The sequence below is a fragment of the Sceloporus occidentalis genome, unplaced genomic scaffold (assembly GCF_023333645.1).
Source record: "Sceloporus occidentalis isolate IW3139 unplaced genomic scaffold, rSceOcc1.0.p SCAF_3, whole genome shotgun sequence".
Classification (NCBI taxonomy): domain Eukaryota; kingdom Metazoa; phylum Chordata; class Lepidosauria; order Squamata; family Phrynosomatidae; genus Sceloporus; species Sceloporus occidentalis.
Window position 1 is genome coordinate 187,751,408 of NW_028316983.1, and position 19,023 is coordinate 187,770,430.

Consider the following 19,023-nt stretch of genomic DNA (forward strand, 5'->3'; position numbering starts at 1 on the left):
CAAACACAGACACATGTTTCTCCTCCCCCTCCCCTTATTGATCATATGGCAGATTATGTGATCATATGGGAAATCATGGAAGATTATGATCATATGGGAGATTATGTGTTTGGAAAGGATTCTAATTTCTCCATTGTGCTGCCTTTATTCTACTTCCATAATTGCTATAATTTTGAACGTGTCACACAAGTAATGTCCAGTTGTGGTTCCACAACCTAATACCAAACCATTTTCTCTTACTGTTTTAAATCCTTATATTCCTCTTAGCTTTATACTGAAGCAGGCTTCATGCACCTTCCAGATTTATGGGACTACAATTCTCAACATCCTTCCAGCCCACAGGAGCTTGATCATGCAGGTTGTGGATGTATTCTAACATTTCTGGATAGCACCAAGTGTGGAAAGGCGTCTGGTGAAGTTTAATGACAGACTCTCATTTCTCATCTTTCTGAAACTCACCATATAGACTACAAACTTCTATATTGAGTGCAGCTTTGTAAGAAAGTTTTGTAAGAAAGAAACTCAGACATTACTCAGATCCTGATCAGTTAATTGTCATAACACAGCCGATCCAGGTCTTTTGCTCCAAAGCCCAGTTCATATTTCTCTGGTTTTCTTATGAGAAAATCATGTGACTGACTGGCTCTAAAGCTTTGATGAATACTTCTACTGTATTTGCAAAATATTTGCCTCTCAGATTGAAATTTGTTTTATGCCACTGCTGGTTTGATTTTGTCCTGGCACCATACTGCAATATCTGCATACCTGCTCTTTGTGAATCACGACCTGCCTGACTTTCCTATCTTGGCATTTCCTGCTTTGATCCCCAGATGTGATGGATGATCTGTGAAAAAGCTTAGGGTGCTTCACATATTTCATGGCAGCCTAGCCTGAAGTGCCCTGAATTGACAGACCTCACATTGTGCAGTTGCCTCTGGACTAAAGTCTTTGAAATTTAGATGTAATCCTCTCTGGCATTAATCCCCTTGAATGACTTGTGTAGGTAGTTTCACAATTGTTTTTTTTTTCTTCTGTGAATGAATATATTGTAGACAGTTACATGGAAAAATAACAAATCTACACTCATAAAGATATCAGGGGAATGATAGTATGAATCATGCCAAAACCTCTTTTTAAAGTGTGATATAAATAAACCTGCTACCAAAATGCAGGACTTCCTGGATATGAGCTGAATATTTCACCACCTTTGAATCCCAATGAATCTCTCTCACACACTCCCTCTCTTCTGGCAATCCTAATCACAACTAAATGTGATTCTAAATACATCACTTAAAATTGCTGACACACACTGCAAAGACTCCCCCACCCCAATATGGGAGTTTAATCATTCCCCCTTCCACTATCGGGCCACTAAAATCACTTCTGTGCAGCTGCTGTTAGTACTGGAATCCAATGAAAATTTCTCTTGTGGCATACTGAGCAGCCATAATAAGAGGTCAGTGCTCCCTCCTACCTGCCACAATTCTAAAGAATTGTGACTTATGCCAATACTAATGCAACCCTTTCATGGGATTTTCTTGGTAAGATTTGTTCAGAAGTTTCCCTTTGCCTTCTAATGATACAATCACAAGTTACACATTTAGCCTGTCTTTGAATTTATTTACTGTATTTATATCCCGCTCTTGGGCCAAAAAGACTCACAGAGCTGCTTACAGATAGTTTATTAGACATTTCCCTGCCATCAGGCTTACAGTCTAAAGAGACATGACACAAAAGGAGAAGGGAATGGCAGTGGGAAAGGGGAGTAAGTCCAGTGGTTCTTCTCTCCCTCTGAGGCCTGGACCATGGCAGATGGCAGGGTTCTTTTTCTTACCTTAGGCCAGGCCTGATGAAGCTGGCTGGCCTTTCTCTCTGAGGCCAAATTACACTTGCTTTGATATTGCTGTCAGATGTCAAAGAGGGAAGTTTAATTGATTGGTGCTAATTTAGTTACCCTTCCCTCCCCAGCAACGTTCAAAAGATGGATTTGTTGGCTAGCAATGCTTCCTATCACATTGAAGTAGTTTTATATTAATTCACTTTCCACTTCTCCCAATAAAATGTAGCGTTAACTAACATCACTCATTTCTGTAGTGCAATAAATAAGTGTTGTCCCACTAGGCATTGCCCAGGGGAAGGGTCTTTTAAAGGAAAGGATGATCCCATAGTCAAGTGCCAGCTTTTTCTGTCAAAAAGGAAAAGAAAAGAAAAGCTCTGCCTACCTACCTTCTGAGTGAAAGAGTAGAAAGAACTAGAGACAGAGACTCAAGATATGTATGTGTGTGTGACAGAAAGAGAGAGAGACTGCATACTAAAGTTTCTTTACCTTAAATACATTTAAGAGAATTGCAGTTCCTACCTTTACAGTTGCTTTGATATTGCTGTAGTTGAAGCTTTTTGTATACAAACCTATTCATAATTAATTAAGATCCATTGAATATAGTAGGATTTACTTCTGAGTAAATATGCATATTCTCACCGGCAAGATGTTATATGTATACTAACAGACATAAACACAAAGGAAAGCATCAATAACAAATTATTATTATTATTATTATTGTTGTTGTTGTTGTTGTTGTTGTTGTTGTTATGTTTGACTAGGGCGCAAAGAGAATGGACAAACTTGTCATCCCTTGTGAATTCCATAGTTTCTTTGAAAATTAATGATATTACTACTGGATTAATAACTAATGCACTGAATTATTTCCCCTCCTTTCCAACAGTCTACATTAGCAAATTCATTTTTAAACTTAACGTTCCAAGCTCTGCAGTTATCATTACCTCTAATTTGTCCCTTAAATAAATGGACATTGTTGTCATTTTTTGCCAAAGCCATGACAATTTTTTAACTCAGTCACAAATACTGCTGATGAGATTCAAATAGGAATGAGTAAGATCATAGCATAGAATCATAGAATCATAGAATCGTAGAGTTGGAAGAGACCACTAGGGCCATCCAGTCCAACCCCCTGCCATGCAGGAAATCCAGATCAAAGCATCCCTGACAGATGGCCATCCAGCCTCTGTTTAAAGACCTCCAAGGAAGGAGACTCTATCACCTTCCGAGGAAGTGCATTCCACTGCCGAACAGCCCTTACTGTCAGGAAGTTCCTCCTACTGTTCAGGTGGAATCTCTTTTCCTGTAGCTTGCATCCATTGTTCCGGGTCCTGTTCTCTGGAGCAGCAGAAAACAAGCTTGCTCCCTCTTCAATATTACATCCTTTCAAATATTTAAACAGGGCTATCATATCACCTCTTAACCTTCTTTTCTCCAGGCTAAACATCCCCAGCTCCCTAAGTCGTTCCTCATAGGGCATGGTCTCCAGACCCTTCACCATTTTTGTCGCCCTCCTTTGGACACGCTCCAGTTTCTCAATGTCCTTTTTGAATTGTGGCGCCCAGAACTGGACACAATATTCTAGGTGGGGCCTGACCAAAGCAGAATACAGTGGCACTATTACTTCTCTTGATCTAGACACTATACTTCTATTGATGCAGCCTAAAATAGCATTGGCCTTTTTAGCTGCCGCATCACACTGTTCACTCATGTTCAACTTGTGGTCTACTTGGACTCCTAGATCCCTTTCACACGTAGTTTCATTCAGCCAGGTGTCACCCATCCTATATCTGTGCATTTTATTTTTCCGCCCTAAGTGCAATACCTTACATTTCTCTGTGTTGAATTTCATTTTGTTAGCTTTGGCCCAGCTTTCTAGTCTATTCAGGTCATTTTGAATCTTGATCCTGTCCTCTGGGGTATTAGCTATTCCCCCTAATTTGGTGTCATCTGCAAATTTGATAAGTATGCTCCCAATTCTGTCATCCAGGTCATTGATAAAGATGTTGAATAGCACTGGGCCCAGGACAGAGCCCTGTGGGACCCCACTGGTCACTTCTCTCCAGGATGAAAAGGAGCCATTGTTGAGCACCCTTTGGGTTCGGCCGGTCAACCAATTACAGATCCATTTAACAGTTCCTTTGTCTAGCCCACATTTTACAAGCTTGTTTGCAAGAATGTCATGGGAAACCTTGTCAAAGGCCTTACTGAAATCAAGATATACTATATCCACAGCATTCCCTTCATCTACCAAGCTGGTAATTTTGTCAAAGAAAGAGATTAGATTTGTCTGGCATGACTTGTTTCTCTGAAACCCATGTTGACTTTTTGTGATTATGGCATTGCCTTCTAGATGTTCACAGACTCTCTGTTTAATGATCTGCTCCAGAATCTTTCCTAGAACTGATGTCAGATTAACTGGACGATAATTGTTGGGATCCTCTTTTTTCCCCTTTTTGAAGATGGGGACAACGTTTGCCCTCCTCCAGTCTGCTGGGATCTCTCCTGTTCTCCGGGAGTTTTCAAATATGATTGCCAATGGCTCCGATATTACTTTTGCCAGTTCTTTTAATACCCTTGGATGGAGTTCATCTGGTCCCGGAGACTTAAATTCATTTAGATTAACAAGGTGTTCCTCTACTATCTCTTTACTTATTCTGTGCTGAAATTCCCCTATTCTGTCCTCTGCTCCATTATCCTCAGGTTGAGCACCCTTTGCCTTTTCTGAGAAGACTGAGGCAAAGAAGGTGTTGAGTGATTCTGCCTTTTCTCTATCTCCTGTTAGCATTTTGCCATCTTCTCCACGCAGTGGCCCTACCGTTTCTTTCTTCTTCCTCTTGCTGCGGACATATCCAAAAAAGCCCTTTTTATTGTTCTTAACCTCTCTAGCAAGCCTGAGTTCATTCTGCGCTTTAGCTTTTCTGACTTTACCCCTACACATGCCTGCTATTTCTTTGAATTCCTTTTTCGTGATTTCCCCCTTTTTCCATTTCTTATACATGTTCCATTTCAAACTTAGCTCGGTTGAAAGTTCCTTAGTCATCCATCCTGGTTTCTTGAGACACCTCCCATTTTTCTTTCTCACTGGAACTGTTTGAAATTGTGCCTTCAGTATCTCCCTTTTGAGAAAGTCCCATCCGTCCTGAACTCCTTTATCTTTTAGTATTTCTGACCATGGAATCGCCCTCAGTACTTCTCTAAGTTTACTGAAATCCGCTCTCCTAAAGTCTAGGATGCGTGTCTGACTCTGCCTGGCTTCTCCTCTCCATTGTATAACAAACTCCAGGAGAACATGGTCGCTTCCACCTAAGGATCCCACCACTTGCACCCCATTAACCAAGTCATCCTTGTTGGTTAGGATCAGATCTAAAATAGCTGACCCCCTTGTTGCCTCTTCCACCTTTTGGACCATGAAATTGTCTTCCAGGCAAGTGAGGAAGTGGCTAGACCTTGAGGATTTTGCTGAGTTTGACTTCCAGCAAATATCAGGATAGTTGAAGTTGCCCATCACTACTACATCTCTCTTTTCTGACTGTGTGGACATCTGTTCTAGAAAGATATCATCCAATTCCTCAGTCTGACTTGGGGGTCTGTAGTAGACTCCCACCGTAACACCCTTGTTGTTTCCCTCCCCTTTGATTCTTATCCAGATGCTCTCCACCTGGCTTCCATGATTGATGTCCAGGATCTCTTCACTGGTGTAAATATCTCTGACATATAGTGCTATTCCTCCTCCTTTTCTGTTTGGCCTATTTCTCTTAATAAGGTTATACCCCTCTATTTCCACATTCCAATCATGAGACTCATCCCACCAGGTTTCAATGATGCCTATTATATCATATTTGCTTTGTTGTACTAGGAGTTCGAGTTCATCTTGCTTATTTCCCATGCTCTGTGCATTAGTGTAGAGACATCGCAGACCATGGTTCCCTTTTACTTGCTGCCTGTGCAAGTTTTTTTGCCTCCCACTGCTGGGTCCTTGCACTGTTTGCCTTGTTTCCTCTATGTCAGTTTGACTATTTTCGCCATCCCTTTCGCCTTCCTTAATATTGTCTCCCTTCCCCTCGGAACTCAGTTTAAAGCTCTCCTGATCAAGTTCTTGAGACTGTTGGCAAAAACATTTCTTCCAACTGGCGTGAGATGCAACCCGTCTGTTGCAAGAAGTCCCTCCTCATGGAACCGCAGCCCATGATCGAAGAATCCAAATCCTTCTCGGCGGCACCATCTGCGAAGCCAGTTGTTCACATCTGCTATTTTCCTCTCCCTTCCTGGACCATGCCCTTCAACTGGCAGAAGAGATGAGATGACAACCTGTACATCCATTCTTTTCAGCTTCCTACCAAGCGCCTCGTAATCCCTTTTGATGTTCTGAATGCTGTGTCTTGCAGTATCATTAGTTCCCACGTGGACCAAAAGGAAGGGGTATTGGTCAGTAGGCTTGACCAGTCTTGTCAGCCTCTCTGTCACATCACTGATCTTTGCACCTGGAAGACAACACACCTCTCGAGACATCTTGTCAGGCCTACAAATCACTGCTTCTGTTCCCCTCAGCAGGGAGTCCCCCACTACGACCACACGCCTCCTCCGAGGCTTAGCAGCGACTGTTCCCTCGGGTGGGACTCTCAGGCTCCTCTGCTCTGTCCCAGAAGTCTGTCCATGCTGCTCTTCTTCATCCTCCTTGATAAGGGAAAGAGCTTCGAATCGATTCTCTAGCTGCAAGCTCCCCGAACAATTCCTTCTTGGCTTACTTCTCTTTGTGACATTCCTCCAGCTGTCTGCCTCCTCTGTTTGGCAAGTGACCTCTTCCACCCTAGCATCTTCCTCTGCGTGGTACTCATCCAAGATGGTTAGTTCTATTGAGTCCAGGAAATCCTCTTGTTCCCTAATATGCTGAAGTGTAGCTACTCTGGACTCCAGCTGCTGCACTTTCTCCTCCAAGAGTGCTACCAACTTGCACTTGGTGCATGTGAAGTTCTCCACTTCTGTAGGCAAGAAGAGAAACATCCCACAAGAGTTGCAGGTGACTGCGGCAGATCCCTCGTTGTCCATACTGCAAAGTCTTTAGTAATAAATATAACAGTCAATCTATTGGGAATACTTCTTTAAAGGTAAGTACTGGCTGCTATCTTACACTTAAAGGGAAGGTTCTGTTTCAATATCTGATTCTAACCTGATGCCACTTGAGCAGAGTTGTTGAGTTAAAGAAAATGAAAATTCGCGCGCCGTTAGGTGCGCGGCTCTGGAAGTTGGTATATAAAGCTAGTCTGCTAGCTCCGCCCCCTTGTGACTCACAGATGTGACTCACAGAAGCTCCTCCCCTTCAGCAATGAGCACACGGTCTCAAGCACAGGAGAAGAACATGTCCAAGGGCCTACCTAGTCTATCATTCTCCAGTGCGCCCTTCCCTTACGTGGGGATCCATTCTGGATCCTCCCTGTGTAAGGAAAAAAACACGTAAAGTCAAGCCCCATTAGAAGTAATGGGGCTCATGCCTGTGGTGTGTCATGGGGTGCATGCCGTGGGCATGCACCTCATTACCTCTTCCTGGCGTGCCAAGGCTTCTTCCAGCACAGGCTTCCAGAATATAACTGGCTAAACAAACATTTTCAGGAAGTTCACAAGCTAGCATGAGTTACTGGCCTCCTACTCATGTTAACCTACAGCTAGATTTTACAAACATATGGCCTCAGAAACTGAAAATAATATATAGCTAATAGTGTCCTGACCTATTCTTCATGAATGTCTTTCCTGTTAAAGCTGCCTGAATTAGTAACTATTGCAACATATATTGGTAAAGTGCTTTGTCAGTTATTGTTTCCTTTCATCTATCCTTTTTTGTTTTAACTGTCCTAAATAATTTAGTGCCCTAAAGAAATCCTTAGTGAATGCTACTGTTTCCATCCTCCCAATATGAGGATTGTCTATTTATTCCTATTATCTTACTATTGTTCTTTAACTAATTGTCAATCCATAAGAACACCTTTCTTCTTATTCCATAACCTTTCAGTTTGCTCAAGAGTCTTTGTTGAGGACCTTTGGGATTCCAAGTAACAATGCCTACCACATCACTCTTATTCATACACTTGTTCATACATTCAAAGAACACTAATAGATCAGTGAGGCAGGAGTTATGTTTGCCAAAGCCATGCTCATTCTTCTTCACCTGTGATGGGGATGAAAGGCTATGTGTGGCATTTTAGATGAACTGCAAAATGTAGAAAATTTTCAAAACTTGCTTACGCATGAATGATAACCCAAGACTCCATGCAACAATGAATAGAACATATATCCAAAGATGTCCAGAACTTTAAAATGAAACATACAATTCCTAATATGGAAAGAATAAAGGGAAGTGACTGAATTCAAAGAGGGAGAAATTTAATTATGCAGCTCAGGTCTGGGAATTTCAAACAAAAAATGAATTTCACCTGTGAATTGCATATGTCTTCTAATACCAGGGTATATTTATTGTTGGGAGGATGGATGTCATTACGTAATTCACTTTCTTGTAGAGGTTCAAATGTGTTGTAAATTCAAGTTTTCAGATGTTCAAATATTAGCAGAAATTCGTCTAGCCAATTCAAATTCTTCAATATTAAGTGAATTTAAGGTTTGGTTTGCTTTAGATTATTTTTTTAAACATAGGAGGATTATGATGAGGATAAAATGAGGCAGTATACTTAGTACATAGAGAAGATATTCTTGCAGGAGATGGACTCATGTGATTTTACTCACTAAGCATGTTACTTTTAGAATCATAGAATTGTAGAACTGGAAGAGACCACAAGTGCCATCCAGTCCAACCCTCTGCCATGCAGGAAATCACAATCAAAGCATCCCTGACAGATGGCCATCCAGCCGCTGTTTAAAGACCTCTAAGGAAGGAGACTCCACCACACTCTGAGGGAATTTGTTCCACTGTCAAACAGCCCTTACAGTCAGGAAGTTCCTTCTAATGTTGAGGTGGAATCTGTTCCTGGAGCTTGCATCCATTGCTCTGTGTTCTAGTCTCTGGGGCAGCAGAAAACAAGCTTGCACCATTCTCAATGTGACATCCCTTCAAATACTTAAAGAGGGCTATCATATCACCCTTTAACCATCTCTTCTCCAGGCTAAACATACCCAGGTCCCTAAGTCTTTCCTCATAAGGCATGGTTTCCAGACCCTTCACCATTTTAGTCACCCTCCTCTGGACACAATTTGTCAACATGCTTTTTTTGTGTGTGTGGGTACGTCACTGGAAGGTAAATATGGGCTAAATTTGCAAGTCTGACTGCTGGGACCTATATATAGGTTTGTAATGTACATCTTAGGAAATCCTAAGGTGGAAGGAGGAAAGGGTTAAATGCACAGAATATGTATTCTCCTTAATGTCTAGTTTTCAGAATTAATTATTGTAAATGTATGTGGTAAAATCCCAATAGAAAATGATGGTGGCTTCAGGTATGATATAAAGGGTCACATTTGGTATTAATATTCTGAATACACTCTTACCCCGGGATACGAATGCGCCGGGATACGAAATTTCCGGGTTACGAAAAAAAAAAAATATTTCCGGGTTACGAAGGTTATTCCGGGTTACGAATAACCTTTTGGTGCTTTTCGGCGCTATTTCGCACCAAATCGCGGCTTTTCTCCATTAGCGCCTATGGCTTTCTCGGCTTACGAAGCCTTCCGGGTTACGAAAATGGCGGCGGAACGGATTAATTTCGTAACCCGAGGGCCGAGTGTATCTTTTTCCTGAATACATATTTGGATTATAATTTCTCTTTAGTACAACATGAAGTGCAGCTCCATCTTACATATGCCAAAAATGACATTAATAAAACTTAACAGTTAGGTTGTAATAGTCCCATTGAACTCAAAGTGAGGCCTAAAGAACACATAGATCTAACTGAATATCAGAAAAATAAGCTGAAATAAATATACATGTGAACAGTTTGGCCCAAACCTCCTGTTTTCTCTTTTGAGATCAGCAAATTATACAAGCCATAGGCAGTATTTAAGACTATAATGCCAAAGTAGAAAATACACCACATTATACTACAGAGGTCTGTGCCAGCACTTTCTAAAGACATCACTTACGAGTGCTGAATCATGTTAAATAGCAAGCCATATTTTAATTAGGTAACCTCCTCACTCCAGCCTTCCCCAAATAATAATTGGTAATCATTTTTTGGTAAATTTTGATTGCTTACTGGGCATCTGTCATAAAACCCAGAGTAACAAATGTAGAAATTGTGAATATTGCCAACACACTTAAATAATTTGTAAGCCCAATACTGAGTCATAGTTTGAGGTCTAAAACTTTGCCATATATATGTGGCAAAAGTGTGTGTGTGTGTGTGTGTGTGTGTGTGTGTGTGTGTGTGTACACAGTATGTTATATAATATGCACTAGGCGCTGTTCTGGTTTTTTAACAGAAGATATACACTGCCAAACCTTAAACCTGCCAAGTAATCGTTCCTTCTGCCCAAAAAGCTTCTTACCTTTCTGTCCAGCTTGTAGTGAGGTAAGGGGAAGACATGCTTTATACATCCATTATCACTTGCACCATGGTGGCGCAGTGGTTAAATGCCTGTACTGCAGCCACTCACTCAAAACCATAAGGCTGCGAGTTCAAGGCCAGCAAAAGGGCTCAAGCTCGACTCAAGCTTGCATCCTTCCAAGGTGGCTAAAATGAGTACCCAGACTCTTGGGGGCAAATTACCTTACAGTTGCTTAGGCGCAGTATGAAGTGGTATATAAATGAAGCTTGTTTGTTTGCTGTTTGTTTAATATTACCAGATTTTTTTCCCTGGAGCTCACTGGGTGTAAGTAATATACCCTGTATACTATTTGTATAATCTGTATATGCATGCCTTCAAACCAGGGGCATCACTAGGTGACATCCTAAGGGAGCGGGCAGAAACAGGCTTTGGCATTTGCCTGCATCCCTTTAAAACAGATGAGATGGGGTGAATAGGGCAAGGCTCAGTGTGAGGGAAAAGGAGAGGCCCCTAGTTTTAAACATTTAAATTTTAAATTTTAAAATAAATAATAATTTACATTTTTTTAAAAAAAATAACATTTTTATCCTAAGTGAGGGCACAGAAATAGGCAGTGGCATTTGCCACATATTACCAAATTTCCACTTTAACCATATGGAACTATGTACATGTAAATACATTTAGGCTGTGAGTAGGATATTGTAATTTAAAGGTATAATTTTATTTTTGCTAGTTGTCTACATTACAGCTATTGTCATTTCATTCAGTGATATATGGGAATTACAATTTAAGAGTAACATTAGTACAGAAACATTAGTAAGGAGTCTGAATTCTGTACTAAGGATGGGAGGAGATCAATGTGTGTGTGTGGGGGGTGACACTATGAATTTTGAGACTGGGTGATGCCAACCCTAGTGATACCAGGTTCCTCAGACAGGTTCCTCTACCAGATATTGGTTGCAAACAATAGCTACAAATGACTGGTGGCAAGCAGTAGCTGTAATCTTATCAAGATAGAAGGCCAACACAGTACTTGTTGCCTAAAGTAGCACAGTGCAGCACCCTCCCCTCACTCAACTAGATGAGTCAACCAAGATATTTTTGCCATATGAGACAGAAAGTCCCACAAGTGCCTCTTTCTATCTCCATGATGACAAAACTACAAAAACAACATGAGGTCCTGACACTTTAGCCCTGTGGCCCAAGCATCCACATCACTATGCCTAAAGAGATGGCCTGTCAAGAGACAAATGCAGCTATATGGGAAACTAGTTGTCCCTAATATCAGACTTCACGGTGCAATAATGCCTAATGCTGATCACAAGGAGTGGTGAAAATAATCTCATCGGCCTGATACACACCACCAGGAAGCGGTGTCCTGACAGTGATAGTAGGGCTCAAGAGCATGCACCAACCACACGCTCCTGAGACCTACTATGTGTGGGCAGTGCAACTATTGCACAGCACTGCCCACATGGTGGGCGTAGAGATGACGTAGTAGGGCTTAAGAGCATGCACCAACCACACACTCCCAAGCCCTACTATGTGTGGGCGGCACAATTATTGCACAGCACTGCCCACATGGGGGGCGTAGAGATGACGTGTGGGTGTCTGAGTGCCCACATGTCTTTAGCGGAAGCGGTGTCATAAGGGCTGCATCGCAACCCTTATGACGCTGCAAAGAAGAAGCTGCTCTAGGTGGCTTCGTTTTAGTTGCACAGCTGCGCTGCATGGTTTGGTTGCCCCAGCAGTGCTGCGCAGCCAAAAGGGCCGTCATTTCCCTGCCGGTCTGTACTGCGCCATCATATAGTTGCGCACTACAGGTCACCAGTCTCCTAGTGTATATCTCACACTAAGAATATGGATAATTATCTTGTGGTTTTTGGTCATCCCTGTCCATCCTGAGCAGAGCTTTTCTGGTGAATTTTATAGAATGCTTATATAAGGATCAAAATTTAAATATGCTGAATCCTTTATGACTTTTATAATAAAGCCTGTTTTATAATAAAGTGTCTTTTTCTTGATACTGTAATTCTTTTGTAGTAAAGTGAGATTTTTTTTACATTCTTCCCATGTAATTAGATCTATCTGTAAATATCATGAAAATCACGAATCTTACCTCTTTTCAGAACACACAAAAAAGCTGTTGCACCTTAAAGACTAATAAATTTTATTTGGCATCGGTTTTCATGGGCTGCACCTGATGAAATGGGCTGGAGTCCACAAAAGCCTGTGCCAAATAAAAGTTTAGTCTTTAAGAGTGCTGTAAGATTTTAACTTTGCAAAAAATTAAAAGACCTGCCCTGCTCAATGTTTTCAGGATTAAATTTAACTTTAGATCTGGCCGGTGGGGGTGGGTGGGGGAAGGTTAGTAAACACAAAAGAGAGAACATGTGAGATTTAAAGAGGTATTTAAATTCAGTGTATATTTTTGTTTAATGAGAGCCAGTGTGGCATAGTTGTTTAAATGCTAGACTATGATTCTGGAGACCAGTGTTTTATTCCTGGCTCAGCCATGAAACCCACAGTCTCTCAGCCTTAGGTGAAGGCAGTGGCAAACCCTCTCTGAACAATTCTTGCCAAGGAAGTCCCTTGGGGTTCTCTAAGTCAGAAATGACTTGAAGGCCCACAAGAGCAACAAAACAGCAGCAGTAACAAATGTGTGCATATTACCCTCACTTCCCACTTTATTCTCACAACAACCTTGTTGGATGTGTTTTTGGCAGAAAGAAGGAAACAGGATGGCCATGGGAAGCTCCTTAACTGAATGGGGATTTGAATCCAATTCTTTCTGATCTTAGTCAAACACTCTGTCCACTACACTACATTAGCTGGCTAGCATGCTCAGCAAAAGTGATAACACATGCAAATCACTCCTGCATTCCCCAGGTGCACACAGTATATATATACCCACTTTTTCCAGGCAAGCATTCTCTGAAGATGCCAGCCACAGATGCTGGTGAAACGTCAGGAAGAAACGCTTCTAGAACATGCCCATATAGCCCAAAAAACCCACAAAAAACTATGGATACCGGCCATGAAAGCCTTCGACTTCACAAAAGTGATTGTAGTCAACAGATTGTAGTCTGTAGTCGACAATAAATTGATATTTTGTTAATAATTTATACTATTTTAAATTATGCTAAATTATCAGCTTAGCAGAAAAGACACAATGTTGTGCAGATCTGGGTGATTCCAGAGGATTTTACGAACCTCTTAAAACTGTTTGGACCAACATATCAGGTCCAAAGCTCCCTATACAGTACAGATGGTCAAACTAATCACAGATAAAGCTTCCATTTTGAACCGATGGGCTGAACACTTTCAAAGTCTCTTCAGTGCCAACCGAGTAGTCCAAGGCTCAAGCTATTCAACATATGACACAGCAACTGATGAAAAATGAATTGGGCATAGCTCCCACTTTGGAAGAGACCCTTAAGGCCATACAGCAGATGAAGAACGGCAAGGCTGCCAGGATTGATGGAATTCCACCTGAAGCTTGGAAACATGGAGGTCATGTACTCCATGCTAAATTCCATGAGCTCCTTGTGAGTTGCTGGGAAAAAGGTGTACTGCCATCAGATGTCCAAAATGCAGTCATCATCACCCTGTATAAGAAAAAAGGAGCAAAATCCAATTGCTCAAACTATCGAGGTATAACACTGCTCTCCATCGCTGGAAAAATCCTTGCAAGGATACTCCTGAACAGATTAGTCCCTGCTATTGCAGAAGAACTTCTCCCTAAAAGCCAATGCAGCTTTAGAACTAAGAGGAGCACTACAGATATGGTATTTGCCCTTAGACAACTGCAAGAGAAATGTAGAGAGCAGAACAAAGGACTCTATGTAACATTTGTCGACCCCACCAAAGCCTTCGACACTGTGAGTAGAAAAGGTCTGTGGCAGATCCTGGAACAACTAGGATGCCCCCCCAAATTCCTCAAAATGATTACCCTGCTACATGAAGGCCAGCAAGGTCAAGTCAGATATGGTGACGCTCTCTCGGAGCCCTTTGTAATAACTAATGGTGTGAAACAAGGTTGTGTTCTCGCTCCAACTCTATTTACAATCTTCTTCAGCAGGATGCGCCAAAGGGCTATGGCAGATCTTGAAGAAGACGACGGCATTTATATATGCTACCGTACCGATGGTAGCTTGTTTAACTTAAGCCGTCTGAGGGCTCGCACTAAGACTATCTAGTCCATTTTGCTGATGATGCTGCCCTCATTGCCCATACAGAAGCAGCTCTGCAACGCCTAACATCTTGTTTTGCTACAGCTTCAGAGCTCTTTGGGCTGGAAGTCAATCTGAAGAAAATGGAAGTTCTCTACCAGCCGGCATCACAGGAAGAACACTATCATCCCTACATCACTGTAGGCACATCTGTGTTTAAGTCCATCCAGAAGTTCACCTACCTGGGAAGTATCATCTCCTCAGATGCCAAGATTGATAAAGAGATCGATCACAGACTGGCAAAGGCATATAGTGCATTTGGAAGGCTTCACAAAAGAGTGTGGAGTAACAAACAATTGAGGCAAAGCACAAAAATCAGTGTGTATAGAGCCATTGTACTGTCTATTCTCCTCTACGGGTCTGAAACATGGGTCACCTATTGCCAACACCTACAACTCCTTGAACGCTTTCATCAGCGCTGTTTACGCACAATTCTAAATATACACCGGACTGACTATGTGACAAATGTTGCTGTCCTTGAGCAAGCAGGGATCACCAGCATTGAGGCCATGCTATTGAGGATGTAGCTGCGCTGGGCAGGACACGTTTCTAGGATGAAGGACCATCGCCTCCCAAAAATAGTATTCTACGGTGAACTCGCCACAGGTCAGTGTAAGAGGGGCGCCCCAAAGAGGAGATACAAGGACTCCCTGAAACAACACCTCAGGCTCAGCCAAATTGATCACCAACAATGGTCCGCCCTGGCCTCGCACCGGGAGGCATGAAGACGCACTATCCACGATGCTGCAGCCTTTTTTGAAAGCTCACGCTGAACGAGTCTCAAAGAGAAATGACAACGCAGAAAGAACCACAACCCGGAAACATCACCCAAGGACTTTTTGCTGTGCTTTCTGCAACCAGACTTGTTTATCTCGGATAGGACTTTTTAGTCACCAATGCGCTTGTAGAAAGCGTGGGATGAGTCCTTCCTGAATTTTTGTTCTCAAAGAAAAGCCAGAGAGAGAGAGATACTATTCTGAGGAATTAATGACATGAATTAATTAACTAAGGATGCAGCCCTGAATCTTAGCATCCCAATATCTAGTAAGTTAAGATGTCCAGAATTCAGGGCCAGGCTCCTCTTGTCCAGTCCTCAGAGTTAGGTAGAAGAATCTCAGAATGAAAGCTATGGTACCCTTAAGAGTGTCTGTACCTTTTCCTCATTTAATAAATTTGGGGTTTTTCGTTTGTTTGAATTCAGGGTAGATTTGATTTAAATCACTTTTATTTAAATCATGATTAAAATCACTACTCAGAAAAACTTGATTTAATTATGGAATTCCCCCCCCCCCCAAAAAAAACTAGGACACTCTTACTCGCTATAAGCTTAATACATATTTTACACAACTCAGAGTTACTGAAGACTCATTCTTGCTGTATAATCTTAATATTTACAACCAGATGAAGATTTCACTTTTAGAATAATAACTTTTTAGATTAGTTTTATAGTTATATTTTAAAAATATATTGATTTGGTAATACTATTGGAATGGTGAAATTATTGTGAAGTGAAATATCTCCATTTTAATAGGTTAATCATTCATATTTGCTGCACTTTATTGGAAGGAATTAAAATCATCATTATATTAATAATAACAAAATGGTTGAATTTAACTAAAAATAATATTATTTATGTATACTTGTATTTGCTTAAGCATCCATGTTTGTTAACTGATTTGTATAAACAAAATATCTTTAAAAAAAAAAAACTTGACTGTCAGCCCAGTCCACACACGAAAAGCTTAAAATACTGTCCCTTGTAGCTCAGTCATCTTCATCTTCTCATCTGTTTATAATCTGGAAAAGAAAAAAAAACAAGCATTCCTGCTTTATCAGGTCCCAAACAATTTTTCAATTTAGAATGAATGAGTCCAAAGGAAGAGAATATTCTTTCTACACCAGCAAATGCTACTGTTGTTAAAAGTGAAATCATTACTTCATCAGTCTCTAAATCCAAGTGCTTAAGTGACTTCCACCAGTTCACTGGTATGACTTTCTTTACAACATCATCGGCAAACATATATGTCTTCAATGATTCCCCCTTAGCTCTTATGTTTATTATACTTGTCAGTACAGATGGATGATTGCTTGATACCCATGCCATAGCTAACTCCTCTTCCTCAGCACTTAAGGCTTGATGCTGGTACTGGATATTGAGAGTATTTGCAAGAAAATGAGCTGGTAACAGTGCTTGTCCCATTCATTTTTGAATGCTTTTAATTTAATTCTGTCAGTGTGTAGTTCTGTTTCTGAGTGCTCAAACAGTTCCTTCTAAATTTCAGCAGCAGCAGAAATCAAACAGCTATTTTCTGTATATTGTTTAAAGCTTCAAAATGGGTTTCAGGATACTCAGCATATCTTCAACATTTCTCTTAAAGCCAATGTTGAGGATTTTGGGTGAGGCATGTTTTTGTCTTGATTTTGTTCACAAACTATCATCAGAATAGGCCAGTTCTTAATATGCTGCTCAAAACAGACCACCACAGAGCTCCATCTAACACCTTTTGGGAGCATTAGCTTGTTTCCACCATTCTTTTGCTCACAGACTATGGAACAGCTTGTCGGAAAAGATCCGTCATATTACCAGCTTGAATAGCTTTTAAAAAACTATCAAGACGGATCTCTTCCAACAGGCCTTTCCAGAATAGTATATCAGCCAACATAAAAGCCGACTATTGCTCAGCCCATCTTATCAAGCATCTCACATCCCATCCTTTGTCTGTTGTTTTTAGTGCATTCTTTTAATGTATATATGATTTAATTGCTATCTTAAGGAGGGGAATGAGGGTACAATCTGGGGTTATTGTATATTGTTATTTTATAATGTATTCAATGTTTTTACTGTAAGCCGCCTCAATCCTACCTGGAGTAGGCGGGACATAAATAAAGTTTATTGTATATTATTGTATATTTTTAGAGCTGCTTCTGCAAAATGGTTGTTATGGAAGTATTTAGCAATTTTAACGACACTAGTCTTTATTCCTGGAACACTGAAGTCTTTGGCTAGGAGTTGCAGCAAATGGGCACTGCAACTATATGTTATTAGCTTTGTACACACTTCCTGTTCTTCTAAATTTCTTCTCATCTTGGATAAATTTACAGCATTGTCTGTGACCAAACTGCACACTAGACATTTGATAGTTGAGAGACTGGGAATCTACAGAAGAAGCTAGGTATGAAACCTTCTGAGCAGAATACTCCACATATCTTTGGATCTTTGTGTCTATAGCCTGAGGTTTATCATATTATTCTTTCCCTGGAGAAGAAAATGGAAGTACAGTCAACCCTCTGTTTTCATGGGGGATCTGTTCCAGACCCCCCCCCCCCCCAGTGCGCAAAAATTGAGTTTCTCATATATTCAAGCCCTATTGACTTGAATATGTGCATGGTTGCGGGAGTGTGCACGCACCTCGGGCACATTTCCCATTATTTCCCCCTCCATTTGTCCCTCGTGCATAAGTGAGGGACGCAAATTCCAAAGCTGCAAGAATGGAGGGAGGACTGTATTCTCATTACTACATGAGCCTAGTAATAAATGCCATGACTGCTGCCATCATGTTCATGTGCCATTCCAATTGTCATATCATTGGGTATAGTTGGAAACCATACAAGACTAGGTGAACATTTATATGACAATTATATTGTTATTTTTCATTGTATTTGCAATTTGGAAGTTAATTTCAGCAAGAGGGAATCCAAGTCATTGAGTCGCTTTTGCTGTAGTTGCTAATTCCTCCAATGAGAACATCAATTAGAAGCTTAGTCTACAGATTTGAAATTATTAGTAGATTTGGCCCTGATCATGACATGTCACCTTTTAATTCACTACAGTTTTCTGGGTACAGTCTCTGTAATTTAGAGACACATACTCATCTCACACACTCCAAATGACTTGGCTGAGTTTAGGATTCTCAGAAGCTTCTTTGTATTTAGAAATGAATATTGGAAGCCATTAATGGATTGTGAATTACCAGGATTCAGTATTATAACAAAAGAAAGGGAGGGGGGAATCCAGAATGTAAAAACAAACCACACATTGATGTACAAACATTTCTTTGTTCCCTTATTAAAAACACCATACGTATATGTCATTATTTTGACAAATGAAGACTGCATTCCTGTACCACTTCTCTGGAAGCAAGCCCTATTGTACTCAATGGGATTTAAAGTCTGGATTGCATAATTGGTATGAGTCAGTGTTGCCATGCAGAGAAAAACTATATTTAAAACAATTCTTATAAGGTTGAAAACATGGTTTGTAATGGTCCAGGAAAATGTATATGAATCCCTGGCAATACTGCTGTGTAAAGAATAAGTAATTAATTAGTGAACAAAAATCATCTAGTGCTTTGAGAGGTAGAAGTGTGGGTTTAATACAAATAAACAAATAACCAGGTTAACTCTTGAAAAGCCAGGTATTTTATTTTTTTTTTAGTTTTTTTTCCCTTTGCAATGCAGATGTTT